The 15,154-nt window shown below is 33.0% G+C and overlaps 14 long non-coding RNA genes and 4 other non-coding genes across 18 annotated transcripts; 9 read left to right on the top strand and 9 right to left on the bottom strand.

Annotated features, from left to right (window-relative positions):
- The first annotated feature begins 387 nt into the window (after positions 1-387).
- SPOM_SPNCRNA.5261 lies at positions 388-1,179 on the top strand. The gene has a single exon (NR_194616.1). It is a non-coding gene; the product is annotated as a centromeric lncRNA (long non-coding RNA).
- On the bottom strand, positions 916-2,187 carry SPOM_SPNCRNA.365. Its single transcript, NR_150762.1, has one exon. It is a non-coding gene; the product is annotated as a centromeric lncRNA (long non-coding RNA).
- Positions 1,255-1,517, top strand: SPOM_SPNCRNA.5260. The gene has a single exon (NR_194615.1). It is a non-coding gene; the product is annotated as a centromeric lncRNA (long non-coding RNA).
- Positions 1,720-1,920, top strand: SPOM_SPNCRNA.5259. The gene has a single exon (NR_194614.1). It is a non-coding gene; the product is annotated as a centromeric lncRNA (long non-coding RNA).
- Positions 2,188-2,223: 36 nt separating the features above from the next.
- On the bottom strand, positions 2,224-3,294 carry SPOM_SPNCRNA.364. The gene has a single exon (NR_150761.1). It is a non-coding gene; the product is annotated as a centromeric lncRNA (long non-coding RNA).
- Positions 2,316-3,229, top strand: SPOM_SPNCRNA.5258. The gene has a single exon (NR_194613.1). It is a non-coding gene; the product is annotated as a centromeric lncRNA (long non-coding RNA).
- A 56-nt stretch (positions 3,295-3,350) lies between the features above and the next one.
- SPOM_SPNCRNA.363 lies at positions 3,351-3,444 on the bottom strand. The gene has a single exon (NR_150760.1). It is a non-coding gene; the product is annotated as a centromeric small non-coding RNA (non-coding RNA).
- A 186-nt stretch (positions 3,445-3,630) lies between these two features.
- On the bottom strand, positions 3,631-5,465 carry SPOM_SPNCRNA.362. The gene has a single exon (NR_150759.1). It is a non-coding gene; the product is annotated as a centromeric lncRNA (long non-coding RNA).
- SPOM_SPNCRNA.5257 lies at positions 3,840-6,626 on the top strand. Its single transcript, NR_194612.1, has one exon. It is a non-coding gene; the product is annotated as a centromeric lncRNA (long non-coding RNA).
- On the bottom strand, positions 5,781-6,868 carry nam6. Its single transcript, NR_150758.1, has one exon. It is a non-coding gene; the product is annotated as a centromeric lncRNA nam6 (long non-coding RNA).
- Positions 6,660-7,310, top strand: SPOM_SPNCRNA.5256. The gene has a single exon (NR_194611.1). It is a non-coding gene; the product is annotated as a centromeric lncRNA (long non-coding RNA).
- A 134-nt stretch (positions 7,311-7,444) lies between these two features.
- SPOM_SPNCRNA.5255 lies at positions 7,445-9,000 on the top strand. Its single transcript, NR_194610.1, has one exon. It is a non-coding gene; the product is annotated as a centromeric lncRNA (long non-coding RNA).
- SPOM_SPNCRNA.360 lies at positions 7,505-10,199 on the bottom strand. The gene has a single exon (NR_150757.1). It is a non-coding gene; the product is annotated as a centromeric lncRNA (long non-coding RNA).
- SPOM_SPNCRNA.5254 lies at positions 9,786-13,554 on the top strand. Its single transcript, NR_194609.1, has one exon. It is a non-coding gene; the product is annotated as a centromeric lncRNA (long non-coding RNA).
- Positions 11,574-13,798, bottom strand: SPOM_SPNCRNA.359. The gene has a single exon (NR_150755.1). It is a non-coding gene; the product is annotated as a centromeric lncRNA (long non-coding RNA).
- A 355-nt stretch (positions 13,799-14,153) lies between these two features.
- Positions 14,154-14,224, bottom strand: SPOM_SPBTRNAASP.05. The gene has a single exon. It is a non-coding gene; the product is annotated as a tRNA-Asn (tRNA).
- Positions 14,225-14,310: 86 nt separating this feature from the next.
- SPOM_SPBTRNAARG.06 lies at positions 14,311-14,383 on the bottom strand. The gene has a single exon. It is a non-coding gene; the product is annotated as a tRNA-Arg (tRNA).
- Positions 14,384-15,008: 625 nt separating this feature from the next.
- On the top strand, positions 15,009-15,080 carry SPOM_SPBTRNAGLU.06. Its single transcript has one exon. It is a non-coding gene; the product is annotated as a tRNA-Glu (tRNA).
- The last annotated feature ends 74 nt before the right edge of the window (positions 15,081-15,154 follow it).

Raw genomic sequence — 15,154 nt, 5'->3', positions numbered from 1 at the left:
GATCCTGTGACTATATACACTACTAAAGAGTTTGAACAGGCATTCATCAAAGATTTGTCTTCATGATTTACTAAAATACTGAGTGTTAAGTGTGAGAGAGAAAAAGAAGGAATTGAACCTCCGCATTCATTTGTGCATTCTGTTTGCCATTATGTATAAAGTATCAAAAGAAAGATGACAAGGTAGAGGTCGTACAAGTTGAAAAAATCAGATCATAGGCTCTTCAAGTCAATTTTGTATTTTGTATTTTGAAAGAATGGGCAAGTAATTTTTAAAAGGTTTGGTGATTTATTACAGTTTTTTTTAATCTATAAAATCAGTGTAGCCATCAAAAGTGTTGCTAATTAAACTGATGTATATAGCAGCGATGGTAACGCTCTCGACGACAGCACATCGACCAGGATTACAAAAAACTTGTGAATGCCTGCAAGAAAGTTTAAATTAACAAATAAAACAAATAAATGATTGTGAAAAACCCCGACATGCATTAGTTCCAACTTATTCATTCTGAATGCACGAGACAATTGTATATCCAATTATAAAAAATTTGAGTAAATAAAAAAAAATCGTCACGGTTTACAAATTCGGTAATTTGTTTTCCGCGGAAGAAAAGCATTCCGGATGAGAATAGGATCCAATTGAATAGAAGATTGAAGAAAATGGAACCGGCGATTGAGAAAGACTACAAGATGAAAAGCCAGAGACAATGATTATAGCCCAAAGGAAGCTAAGATACACTAAGTTATACGAAAAGCACGATAGCTTATTCATAAACAATCCAATTTCGAAAATTGTGTTGTGCCAGTTACAAATTACAGCAATCGGTGATAAAAATCAAAGCTGACTTTGTTATTGGCCGTATCTTTTCGAAACTTTGATTCTACTGCTTATGGAACCGTTCTTTAATTTGATTGTGTTTGGGAGAAGAAACTGTATGATAGTAGTGTGTGCAGACACGCAAGATGAATGAAATACTTCGAAAGGAATGTTTATGTAAATACTTGTGGAGACTCAGTTTAACTCCAGCATTTTTTCAACTATCCCAATAATCCCATTATTTCTATTTCTGCCTCACGTTTCTATTAGCATAGTATGGTTGGAATTTTGAGTTACTTCTTTGTAGCATTCTTTAAGGATTCATTTTTACAAACCACCAAATCATTGTGTACAAGTTATACTTAGGTAATCATATGCATGCTCCGTTGCTTATCTCGTTACCAAAAATCTGTAAACTAACACTTTTACAATAGTCAATTAAGATATTCGGGTTTTTTAGATGCAGCTTCTGTATAGTTTTCTTACTCAAAGCGCATTATTTTTCTACGGATAGATTTTAAGGAGCAAAAACAGTATCATCAGCTTTTATCAGTCATGTCGAATGTGAGGATTCTTCATGCTACGTTAAAGAAACGAGTCGAAAAGGAAGTGCGGTTGACAACGACTATTTAAATGCTAAGGAAATAAAAATGTAGTAAGTTTTTAAAGTTACCGATGGAAACGTAGTATTACGTATATGGAATCTTGCATCATTATGGAACCGTCAAGTTACGGAATGTAAATTTCCTACGCTTGATTTGAGGAAGGAAAATCGTAAAATCTAGACATTGAATATGTTTTTTCAAAATGGATAGCCTTCATGGTATTTGTATAATATTATTTAATTACAGCCTAATTTGATTTAAAAATCACTTCTGCGACTCATACTTTTTCGATGGTTAAAGCTTGATTTAGGAATATGGGTTTACCGCAGAACTCTAGCTCTTCCAATCAACCGTTATTACCTCGAAAGGTATAACAACTCAACAAGACCTTATATTGTCTCCAATTCTATATGTTACGTTATGCTGTTATAAACAGAAGAAACGGTGTATCTGCTGTTGAATAAGTTTTTGCATTCTTATCACTTGGATGTATTATTACATTTCGTTGGTTTGTATATGTACATATACTTAAACATGTGTGTTTATAAATCAAGTACCATATTTAAAAAGTGTTTATTTTTTTTATTTTTATTTACTCAATTGTTATGCCACATACTTTAACTAAAGATATAGTAAGTATGAGCAACTGGCGTACGTAGACAGAGAAATAGAGTAGCAAAAAATTAGTCATAAACTGATCAAGTTTATTATTACCGTTATAACAAAGATTATATTCTTCCATTCATGTCGTAGATGTGACGTCAACCATTCCCATTGCCTCTTATGATTAGTATTATACAGCGAAGTTATATATATATATACAATAGACAATCAATATACATATAATAGAAAAGATGCCAAAAAAACTCGGTTTCCTGATTTGTTCCTGGTCATCAGTTAATGAATTTTACTTGATTAACTACGTTGAGCAAAGAATGAAATTGATTTAATTCTACAGTACATTGTGTTAGGGTAAATATTAGAATCTAGAAACAAACATTAGTTTGTTTGTTTGTTTTGGGGAGACGAATTATTATAAACATCATTTATCATTCTTTTAACTATAATAATTGTTTAATAAAAAAAAATATATGTTTGTACTTACTTTGTTATTGTACATTTCCATTGCAACATTTAATAATGTCATGTTATCATGCTGTCATACTACACTGCAACTAACGTACTGACCGATTTGATCGTCAATTTTCTACGGAATCGATGAATCGAATGCATATGTTCAAATCGCTCGCCTTGCCAATGGCCTAAAATTGCGAACCTGAAACTGAAATATCAAAAGAAGACTCAACTAATACTTAAAAGGAAATAGAAGGAAGATTTCACTCATACCTACCGAACGTATGATTAGCATAACATTTCAAATATATATATCCCTTATTATAATAACTCCCTATTAGGATTAGCCCGATATAAAAACATATTCTCTTTGGTTATAAAAATCCAAGAAAGGACATTTTTGTTACTAAATATACTAAGGCAAAAAGCCTCAATCAAAAATTGCGATCCCAATTATTCAGAATGATAAATTTGATTGGATTTATTTTTGGCTATCATGGTAAGGATACACTAGAGGTTTAATCTATTTGAACATTTCTCAGATTAAAAAGTCAAGGACATATGTCTCCATGTTGTTCGGAAACTATTTATTTTTCCGTCTAAATTATAATTATTCAAGTGCTCAATGTTATTTAGCTCGATCGATTTCTCTTGGTTTTCAATAATGTCGATCAATTTGACTAAACACTCATTCAATCTTTAACTTTTTCTCTTCCAATCTCTACTTTAGACTGTTAGAATGTATATACAAAGCATTAACTTTATTATTTTCAATGATTAATTACCAAATTGTTTATGAATTTTTAGTAAGTATACAAGTAATGCTGATGTTCGCGATATAAAAGTTTAGCAAAATACTGACTCTAATTATATAGCCAATTGGGGTGTTCAAGTATAATGTATATAATGTATATAATGAATGTATATATATATATATATATATTTTATAAGTAATCATTATCCAATCATGTTGAAAAATTTGAAGATTGACGATATGAAATAGTTGTAGGAGAATAAAAAAACATATTATTATTATTATTATCATTATCATTATCATTATCATTATCATTATCATTATCATTATCATTATTATCACTATCATTCTTCCAAAGCAAATAGTCTAATGATCAAATGTAAATACATACTTTACATAAATCCCTTCAAATAGCTTGTTGACATAATGAAGACCAAATAATAAACGACTGCTATTGTCGCTTTGTTGTCGTGGACTATTAAAGTTTACGGACGAAATAATGTCTAGTTGTCATGTTGCAAAATATTAATTCCATTTCTTATCGCCGTGTTTTTTATACCTATTTGTCCCTTATTTACACGTATGTATTAATATCATTTGAACGAATGCATTAATATATGAGTTATAGAAAATTGGCGGATTATCTTCGAAAAATATTTTGACTCAATTTGAATCGTGTCACTCAACCCATTATAATAAACGAACCTCATAAAATCGTTTACCGCTTCTCCTTAATCCATTTGTGTAATACTGAATGCTAAGTAAGAGTGGAAAGCTTCCACCATCCACCAGACCATTACAAGCACTACATACGCCATCTTCAATATCGTATATTTTCAGTAGTCAACTTGACTAGCTCTTATTGGCGGTTTTATTCAAGAGAAGATTCATCCGGTGAAAATTCAAGCAACTATTACTGCACTAGCAATTGGATCGGTAAATAGGCGAGATCTGAAAGTTTCGGTAAAGTTTTAGATTACATGGCTTAGTTTCACACGCTCTTTATATTCTCAACCTTCCGACGCAAATCACCAGATTCAATAAATGAGTCCTACTCCTACACCTACTCTTATCACTTGTAATCCAAAAAAGCTCCATTTCTTTCTTATACGCTAATTCACTATTAAATAGAAATGTATATGCAAAACAGCGAGAAATTTGTAGATACGTTGAATGTTGTTGCTTTCACATTTGCAACTCTTAGTAGTTGTTCAAAACAACAATGTCGAGCAAAGATGTTTGCGATGTTTGAATGATTCTTGGATTGTATTTGGATTCCATCGGTACTATGGCCTGTTGATTCGGCACCTTTGTCATTTTAGCAACTTTTGTTTTCTTTTCTGTGTCGATGTAGTTCTCTATACCATATTCATGTTCATATCAATGTCCATATCAAGGTCCATATCAATGTCCATATCAATTTCCCATGTTCCATTACATATCCCGTGTTCTTTCCTTCTTCCAGCTTTTACATGCTAGCCTTTTATACAATGATTCCTCTCATCTCGACTCGCTTGATGAATGGGCGTTTAGTTTTTGCAACAACATATGCGTTGGGTTATCTCATATCGGGAAACACTTTCTGCCACTTTTAACTTGAACAAAGTTGGAGAAATAAAGTGATGGCAGATATTGCAAGTTGTTTATAGTGTGCCTGTAGAAATGTAAAAACGCTATGTTTCGTGAATGCCCAGCCTGTAAATCGAAATAAGATTTCGTATTTATTAAGCATTGGAAGATCACAATTGGAAAAAACACGATACGGTTGGTCTCTTCACAGTCGTTCTCCAGTAATCACAAACATGAAACCTAAATATACGGTAACTTTGCACCTATTAGGACAACGCCTCAAGTGACTGCATTAAAACATAATACCGAAGCACTGACATAACAGAGAGGTTCAGAAAGGAATTTAAAGATTGACTTTTTCGACAAACTTCATGTTACAAGTCTTATCGTTTGTGTTTATAAATCATCAGCCTCTCTCTATATCTCTATATCTCTATATCTCTATATATCAGATATAAAGATGCAAGTTTTGAAGTAGACATTCCGCACAAAGTCTAGTACACCATGTCTCTTGTGCTCAGGCTGGTTGTCCTGCAAAAATGTACAACAGGCAAATGGATGTTTCATCAAAGATGGACTCCTTTGTCTCATACTTATTGATGGCGAAGCTAGATCCGTTATCATCTTGAGAAAACACATCGTTGTCTTCAGAGTAGTGATAGTTCTTATCGTTGTAGTTATAGTTGCAGTTATAGTTATAGTTGTAGTTATAATTATAGTTGTAGTTGTAATAACTCTTTCAACAAGTCCTGAATCTTGGCAAACAGACCCTCATACAGTGCTGTCAGCTCACTCAAGTCCAATCGCACCATGTTAATTAAACGCATCTCCAATGCACGGGTACATAGAATTACTTCGAGACTGAAACAATACGGTGCTTGGGCTTAGTCCTTGTAGTGTATTTTGCATACATACCCTTCTGTTCGAATGATATCCCTAATGACTTTGTGGGTTTCGTAAAGAACATCATATAGATTTCTTTGACCAAGTGTAATAAAGCAAAACACACGGACATAGTATGGATATGGACACAAGCAACACTACCAGTCGTTTGAAACGATGAAATGGGCAACAAGTCGATTTGTTTTTCATCTATCAATCGTTGTAATTCACATGCAGCTACAAGACGACACGTTATATTTAGGGTGCAAAGCAGGTAGAGATTTCATAGGCATATTTCGAAGTACCAGCTTTATGCCAAAACATGCATGCATGCAAGAAACTCCATAACTTCGTTTGCGCAACTCCTGCTTATCGTCTTCTTTCTATACCCATGCTGTTGGATCAATGAATGAACGTAGCAATAGATACAAGATATAGCGCCACACTTTTGAGCATATCCTAATGACAGTAATTCGTTTTGTTCTAAGCGACCAAGTATTCGCTCTTGCAACACTATAGTTCTCACTTTGAGGAAACATTCCTTTGATGCCCATGTTCATTCCACTTGGATGACAGAATCCTCGATAGTATTAGTATTAATGAATTAACTGTCAGGATGTGTTGTCGTTCTTGAAGTAAGTCTTGTGAAAGAAACCACCGAGTTAAAAATAGAGATCTCGATGGTTTTATATATAAAAGTTTAATGCTTGCCTATTTATACATTTCCCAAGGACTGCTGAGGTAGATGCGTTGTTCAGTTGACTAGGATTTGTTTGAATTCAAAGATTATCTATTCAAGTCTTCTTTATACGTTTGCATGTGTTTGATAAGAATTCCATTGATTCAGAAAAAAAGTGCCAACAGTTTTTCCAACTTGACTGACACTACAACCTTCCAATCATAGCCATACTACTATGGTATAAAAATAAAAGTTTACAATTTTACTACTGTTATATATATTTCGATGGTAGTGAAGCTTTAAAAAAAAGAAGGAATAGCATACCGTCAAGTCGTTAGTTGATGGGTAGGGTTGTTAGCCTAATTATGAGTTTTATTTGTAAAATAGGTTTAGGTTTTAGTTTTAGTTTTAAATTATTAGTCCAATCATGAGTTGAGCTGCTAGTTTAGGCGTGCGTTGACCTTTTAGCTTAGGTGTATTGTCACGGTTTGGTTTTCATATCTCTGCGCCGCCTATATTAGCAAACAGTTGACATAGAATTCACAACAATAACAAATTAAAAATGCATCATCCTGTAATTAAAAGAAGGTATATTGATGCATCCTTTGCGTGAATCAGACACGTAGAATCATGTTTCTCTCATGACAAAGAGCACTTATAGTAGCATATCTAGAATTTCTCTCAGTTTTAACTTTCTTCGGTCTCGGTTTTTCCCTTGACAAAGCTGATAATATATCATGTACAATCAGGCAACACATTTATTTAGTCAACGTTCAAGTCCAAAAGCAACTTTATGTCGTACTAAGATACGGTTTTGCGAAGCGACATAGATCTCATAACGCCTCAATGTTTTATTAGTAATTCTTCGTGATCACACTATCTGTGTAAAATGGATGAAGAGAAACGAGCTTTAAGCAGGAATAACGTGTGCGCTAAAAAATTTGTGTATTACGAAAGACTTTATATGACTAATTTCGTTACTGAATGTATTTAAGCTTGATAGTCTTGATGCTTTCGACCAATTCTTTTTAAACAATGTTACTTCATTTTGCTAGGGTAAACATAAAGTGAATGAGTAGTAGAAGGGTAAGAATATGTAGGATGAAAACAGATTCCGGAAGCTGCATATGTGAGCAGACACAGGTATTTTGAACTGCCTTCAAGTCTCTTAATAAGTAAGGAAGTCGCTATTATTGGATTAGTAGACCCACATCACCAAAATTTCTTGCCATGACGACATCACGTGTACTAGAGCAATTCGGGTCATACTTCGTGTTCAATTCTGATTTGATTTCTTTTTTTTCGAGTATGATTGTCAACAAAAAACGATAAAGACTTTTACATCTCCAGTCGGCTGAACTCCAGTAATTAAAGTTCGATATTGTTTAAAAATTAAAAAAACAAACAAACAAAAAGATGAAATGATGAAATGATTGATGACGATTTTAAAAAAGATCAAAACTTGAAACTCATATCACAAGAAATGGAGACAACATTCAACTATAAAGTTTTTCAGCGAGACATGTACCGATTGATTCGGTCTTTGCAGGACTCTTGATGTTTGCCTAATCGGGTTAAATTGTGGTGGTGTGGTAATACGTACTAGCTCTCGTTTCTTTATATCCAACTGACGGCATCGCTTGTACTTTTTTAATAACTTCTTTTTCCTCTTCGTATGGTGTGTAAACTGAATGGAAACGATGAACCCATCATGAACCTCACATCATTTGGTTCCGTCTATTTAGTGCTCACCCAGTGTTGCTTTATGAAATGAAACAATGGTTGATGTTTTCATCAATCACCCATGAATTAGTTTGGGGTAAATATGATTCTATTATTATCTCTTTCTCAAAGTGCTAAGCGATGATGTACATGTATCTATGTTTTCCAAAATCTTTATCTCAATTTTTGAAACAGGACTTTTAATAGTCTTTCATATCAGCAATTGTTTCAGAAAATGTTAACAACCATCAATATTTACACAAATGATATAAACACTGATTTTACCAAGATTACCAGCGATAAAATGAGTAAATTAAGCTCTTTAGAAGTCTGATGGTAATTGATAAATATCGTGTGGAAAGTATACCGAAGTTTGGAAGAACAAGAACTTTGAAGGATGAATTTTCCGAAATGTCTTTGGTATTTGTAATTTTACTACATATATTTTATTAACAGCATTTTGAAATTTTTTAAAAACTTATTTCCTTGCCTTTGTAGCTCAGTCACCATTACTTCATTAAGCTATTTGAGAATTATATGTTTATTATAAATACTCATGAATCTTTCCCAAGCAAACTTACCTTGATCTAATAATTCTAACCATTCGATCCATTTTTATTTATTTAACTTTTCATTTCATATCTATCTTGTTTGGTTTGTGATAAACTCTTTTTTGGGAATACATTGGGTTTAAACTCTGATTTGTAAATTTATTTTTATTTTTATTCTTATTTATTTTGTCACATCTTTACTTGAGTGTTCATGCGACATTTGGAAAAACGGTGCAATTGAGCAAGGCTGAATTACTTATTTTTACATTTATTGACCACTTTCATTGAAGCTAAGCTATATAATGAATGCAACGGTTATGTGAGATTGAGTAAGAAGTGTTATGGAATAAGCAAAGTTAAATCAGTAGCTTTAATTTTTTGTTGTTTTTAATTTTAATTTGCAAACAAACAAACAAAAACGTATTCATATCATACACCTAATATTCATTCTTTTTATTAAAAAAGAAAAAAATAAGCACTAGTAAACTTGATTGGTTCTATTTATTTGAATGAAAGTAAACTTCGTTATTGAAACACGAATAGGAATATCAGACAACATATACGAGTGTCAAGAATAAAGAAGAGTTTTTAGATTTAAAGCAGTTTTGAATGAAAAAACTCCCATAAAATGATTAAATCACATTCATTGCAATAGGAAACTGTATTCGGTATATACAATCGGTATTGCATGTTGTACCAAGTATAATATAGTGATGAGATTTTGAAGTTTGTGTTCTATTACCACATGGACCTACGTCAGGAGTGGAGACCATAATCATTGTAAGTATGTTGAAAAACTTTATCCAAAGGGTAAAAACTCAGTTCTTCGAATTATAAATCGGACCAGAGTTGCCGCAATTGAAACGAATTAGATAAGTGAACAGGACATGCTTAGCAAGTACAAACCAGTATAATTAGAATTGAATTAACAAAGGTAAAACTTGAACGTTCATGTTTGTATACTCAAAAGAATCAACGGAGTTGTGAAATTTTCTTAGTGGAGTTTACTCATTGATTTTTTACCACTTACACACATAAGTCTTATACTTGCCAAGTTGAATGGTACCATTAGTACCAGTACTAGTGTCATCTAGTGTCAGTACTAGTGTCAGTATAGGCATCAACATCATCACCAGTATCGGCGCCAGCATCAGCACAGCACCACTACCACTACCACTTCCACTTACCACAAGCACTACCACCACCACCACCACTTCCACTTACCACTTCCATTACTACCACGACTACCACTAACCATCACCACTTTCATCTCCATTCTTGTCATTATTGGCTTGTTGTACGTTGTTCAAATGTTTCAACGTATGTACATTTGTGACTACGATTTCTTGTTAGCGATATAAACGAAGAGGATAAAGACTTTGGAGTAAATAATTTTGGCCGTGCCACTAGCATAATGTATTTATGCGTCTAGGTATCCTGCGTCTCGGTATCCTTAGCGTTGCAAGTGGAAAGTGGCTTCACACTATAAATGGTTGACACAGCTAATACATTAGACATAAACTTTCTCAGCATTCACGAACAGTAAAAATACTATTGGTAAATGATTCATGGATATATAGTATTAGTATTTGGCATTCGTTTCGCTTATGAATTGTGATTGAACCGATATCGTATCATCATTAAAAGTTTCCTGTACATCTTCTACATCATTCAAACATGTGGAAGAATCATAAATTTCACAAAAATAATGTCTCAATCGCATACGTATTGTCTGCTCTGACTTGGCTTGTCTTCTGTATGTGATCCAAATAGACGAGAATGTCAATCCATCATGTACGACCAATCACACTTCCTATAGCTGAAACCGAGTGCAAATGCTTTTGTAGCAATCATGATCTGTGCCTTTCCAAGTTAGGGGTTCCAAGACTCGTCAAAGTGAATCTTTCATTCTTCTTCATTTAAATCTCTCGTGTAAATGGTTATCAAGATGTGATGAGAGAACAAGTCAGGGTGGTCGAAAAGGATGCTTAATTAATGTACGGTGAACGTTTCATGTTTATTCATTGAATCACCTTTCCAAAGTCTATTATTTTGTTTTTATCAACATTCGAAAATTCAAGGGAAAGCTTAAATCTCTTCTAAGAATACATGCAGAAACAAGAAAAATGGTTTCCCGCCCAGTGGATGCTTCTGTGAATACACAAAAGTTTTGTATGAAAGGTTAAAGCGGTTGTTTGGCACTGAATGTAACTACCAAGGAAAAAGTAATGCTAAGCAAATTTAATGATGCATATATAATTGGGACAATTGCAACATTTGCAATGTTTTGCCAAAGCGAAATTGTATCTTTCGTTTGCGTATAAGGAATGTGCCTCGTCAAATTATCATCCATCCCAGCTGAACAAATACTGTCAAAGATTTCAAAAAATACCGTGAAGCATTTGCTTTATTAACGATGTTACTCAATAAAAAGATATTCATTTGTGGCATAACAAGTTCTCAATTCGATTCCAAGTACATGGAGAGCGTATGTTGAAATTAATAAATCTAAAATGGTGATTAAGGAAGGATTACTGTGCATCTTTGAAAGTCATTCAATTCCTTAATTAAAAACGACCAATATGCTGCGGTTCACCCTTAACATCATGTCTTTAACCAACGACATCATGGGTAGTAAAATAAGTAAAACCATATTCATATTCTTTCTTAATTTTCTCAATTTTGATCGTATTTCGTTTTTTTCCACAACACCAGATATTAAAATCGATAAAGAACTTTTTCCATCCGCAGTTGGGAGTACATCATTCCTACTTCGATATACTTTTGAAAGAGAAAAGTGAACCGATTGGAATTGTTTCGACAACACGAATTTTACTTCTAGGTCATATATTTATGGCGATGCCAAACAACAATATTGTTGAAACAGTAAGTTAAGCAAATGGCTAAATAAATCCAAGACTGTTGTTGAGTGCTGTGGATCTCAATATTATCAGTATCTACTCTTCTCGATGATCCTGTAAATTTTTGTTATCTTTTTTTTATTTGCAGTTACTGATAATACTAGCATTTTGCATACTTTTTTTTATTTGGATGTTCTTCCAATTGATCAATACAGTAACTTTAGAACTATCATCGCTATGCCTTTAAATGACCGCACTAAAAGCATGGTACCGAAGCACTGACATAACAGAGAGGTTCAGAAAGGAATTTAAAGATTGACTTTTTCGATAAACTTCATGTTACAAGTCTTATCGTTTGTGTTTATAAATCATCAGCCTCTCTCTATATCTCTATATCTCTATATATCAGATATAAAGATGCGAGTTTTGAAGTAGACATTCCGCACAAAGTCTAGTACACCATGTCTCTTGTGCTCAGGCTGGTTGTCCTGCAAAAATGTACAACAGGCAAATGGATGTTTCATCAAAGATGGACTCCTTTGTCTCATACTTATTGATGGCGAAGCTAGATCCGTTATCATCTTGAGAAAACACATCATCGTCGTACTACATTTTTTTTCTTACTCATTGCTTGTTTATCTACTACGATTAAACTATTACAAAGGATATCCAGGAAGATGATACACAATGAAAACCGATATGTGGGTTGCAAAAGATAAGCAGTCACCGCAAGATAGAGTAGGATGGGTTTAGATGTTTTCAGTACCCTAATGCGGAGTAAGGCTAATCACGGTATTTGTAATTCCATATTATAAGAATAAAAAGTATCGCAACGATTTGAACTGTCAATATCCATCCATTCTGTCCAAAATAGTATCCTTGTATTTGAGAGGATGATTTAGTTATGCTTCTCAAAAACTAAAGCAATTATAGATTGGTGTTTATGATTTCCAAATATGCGTTAGAAAATGATTTTTGTCAATGTTATTTTAAAACAAAAGAGCATGGTGGTGGTTATGGAGTTTAACAAACAAGAAAAATGAACATAATGTCACATTTCGTCCTCCTTTAAAAGTGTAAAAAATCGAATACTATTCTCAACTTAAGTAGTCATTAAATATAGATGATATCGAGGCTTTCGGTTTAGTCGCCAAATTTTACTTTGCGCAGTCTCTCGTCTATGTTGCTTTTTTTTTGGAGGTGTTTTTACTTTTTAAATTTCAAATTTATGAAATTTAGGCGTGAATATTGATGTTTTGAGATTTTATTGTGGGCACAAATATTTATGGACTTTTACTTAATAACTTTTCAAAACATACACGAGAATTTAACAGAAGGGACAGAAATCGTTTATTGATTGTCGCTTTATAATTGAGGATATATATTACTAGCGTCCATAGCAATGTCAAAGTGTGTTATTTCATCAAGCAAACATATTTGATAAAATGCTTACTATTACTTTACTTTGTTGATTTTTGCTGATCTAAATCGACATGTATACTGCTTTGCAGATACTGATGCAAACATGCTTATGCAAGGCGACTGCTAAATCGGCCCTTTTTACATTGCTAACTTATGAATCACATCGGACGTAAAAGCTGTACTGTTTTATCGCTTTGAGCTGCATATTCAGTAGGATAAATATTTACTTCAGTGTAAAATAAAACAAAATTTAAACTTTAACAACGTTTATACTTAAAGTGCTAGTATTTTTGAGAGTTACAGAGAATTTATTAGGTGCAATATTGCAAGCTGTTGAAAATGCAAGCGGACTGATAAATTCTTGTTAATACGCTGAAATGTGTAACTATATTGACTGACATCATCGACATCAATTCACTAAGTTTAAACTTTCCGTCTCCTTTGTTGCCGCACTTGATGTAATGTTCATACGGTAACTGTAATCGATTTATTCGGCAACATTGTTATTCTAAGCTAATTCAGCTCTGATTGTCCGTGAGTGAGCGAGAAGATAGCACCATCAAAGGTAGATCGGTAATGTATGCATGATAAACCCAAGTGAGTATGGCGAGTGAGATTGCAAACATTTGAAGCAATCACAACCTCAATCAATGAAAAGCTAGTAATCTTTGAAAAAATATATATATATATTTATATGTTTTAGTCTGTTTCCAAAATAATATATATATGTTTTCAACTATTCGACAACGTAAGTCATCGGTTAACTAATTATGTATTTTACACATTCATGTAAATTATAGCATCTTTACTTTGTTATCAAAGTGAGTCAAATTGACGCAAATAGGTGGTAAAAAGTTTGGTAAATAGAGAACATTGCGCAAGCAAACTTAAGGTGTGATAAAAAAAGATATGTCAGTTAGTTTATTGAACTAAAATTGAACCAAGATGAATGAGACAAAGTTAACGATAATTGATAACTATAAACAAAATTTATTATTATTATTTTTTTTTTGACTTGCGAAAGAAAAAGTAAATGAAACACCAGCAAGAGTATTTGAGCTACATAAAATAAATGAGTGTTAAAACGGATATTAAACGAGTTGTACGAGATTAAAGCAAAGACAGCTGAAAAGAAATATATTAAAGATAGTTATTTAATAGAGGTTTAAATATAGTTAGTCTTATAATTAGGTTAGTTGATGGAGAAAATCAAACAAATCTCCTTTAGTATAGGGGTAGTACACAAGCCTGTCACGCTTGCAGCCCGGGTTCGAATCCCGGAGGGAGAGGATTCTTTTACGATTTTTCCACATGTTTTTGTTTTGTGACTTTACTTAACCAAAATACCAAAAATTTTGATTTAGTGCAAAAAGATCGATCCCGCCAGGAGTCGAACCTGGAATCTCTTGATCCGTAGTCAAGCGCCTTAACCATTGGGCCACGAGACCTTACTGTTACGGGGTAAACAATAGTATATAAGTAAAATAGTTTATATGTCCCATCTCTCATATAATAAATTCACTACTAAAATAATTGTATTTTTAAAATGAAATCAAAGTGTTTCTAATTTGAACTTTCGTAAACTTTAATATTCAAAGATTCGTAACATAACACACAACTTTTATTAAATAAATAGCATTTTGAAATTAAATAGTTAAACTTTTTTCATTACTCTCATGGTGAATATAGATCCGGGTGACAAAATCAAATGATTTGTTGAACATAGTATTATCATCTTGAAGCATAACATAATGAATGGTTTAATACTCTTACTGAAATATTGCCCGGACTTGTTGAGTTGAGGTGTGTCGAAAACACAATTTTGTGATACTTTTTCTGCATCAAATTACAGCTAAGTTATTATTGTATGTGCTTGAAAATTTATTTATGACTTTGTTTACATGGCGGCTTCTCAAGGACTTAAAAGATAAGATTGAAAATAAATTTAAAAAAAAGAAGGAAAAAAACTTACCTGGGGTATCACCCATTCTCATATATCTTATTTAAAGCAAAATTTAAAATTGATTTGCTAATAGCTCTATTATCTCTAATTTATTAGGGAAGTCATCGAAATCCGTTGTGGTCCAACGGCTAGGATTCGTCGCTTTCACCGACGCGGTCGGGGTTCGACTCCCCGCAACGGAGTTTTTTTTAAAGGACTTTTATTTTTATCATCGCTAATACTATATCGTGTAGATTAAATTAAATGGAGCGGATTT

Source organism: Schizosaccharomyces pombe (genome assembly GCF_000002945.2).
Source record: "Schizosaccharomyces pombe strain 972h- genome assembly, chromosome: II".
Taxonomy (NCBI): Eukaryota; Fungi; Ascomycota; class Schizosaccharomycetes; order Schizosaccharomycetales; family Schizosaccharomycetaceae; genus Schizosaccharomyces; species Schizosaccharomyces pombe.
The sequence above is the reverse complement of the archived record's forward strand: the minus strand, read 5'-3'. Positions and strand labels throughout refer to the sequence as shown.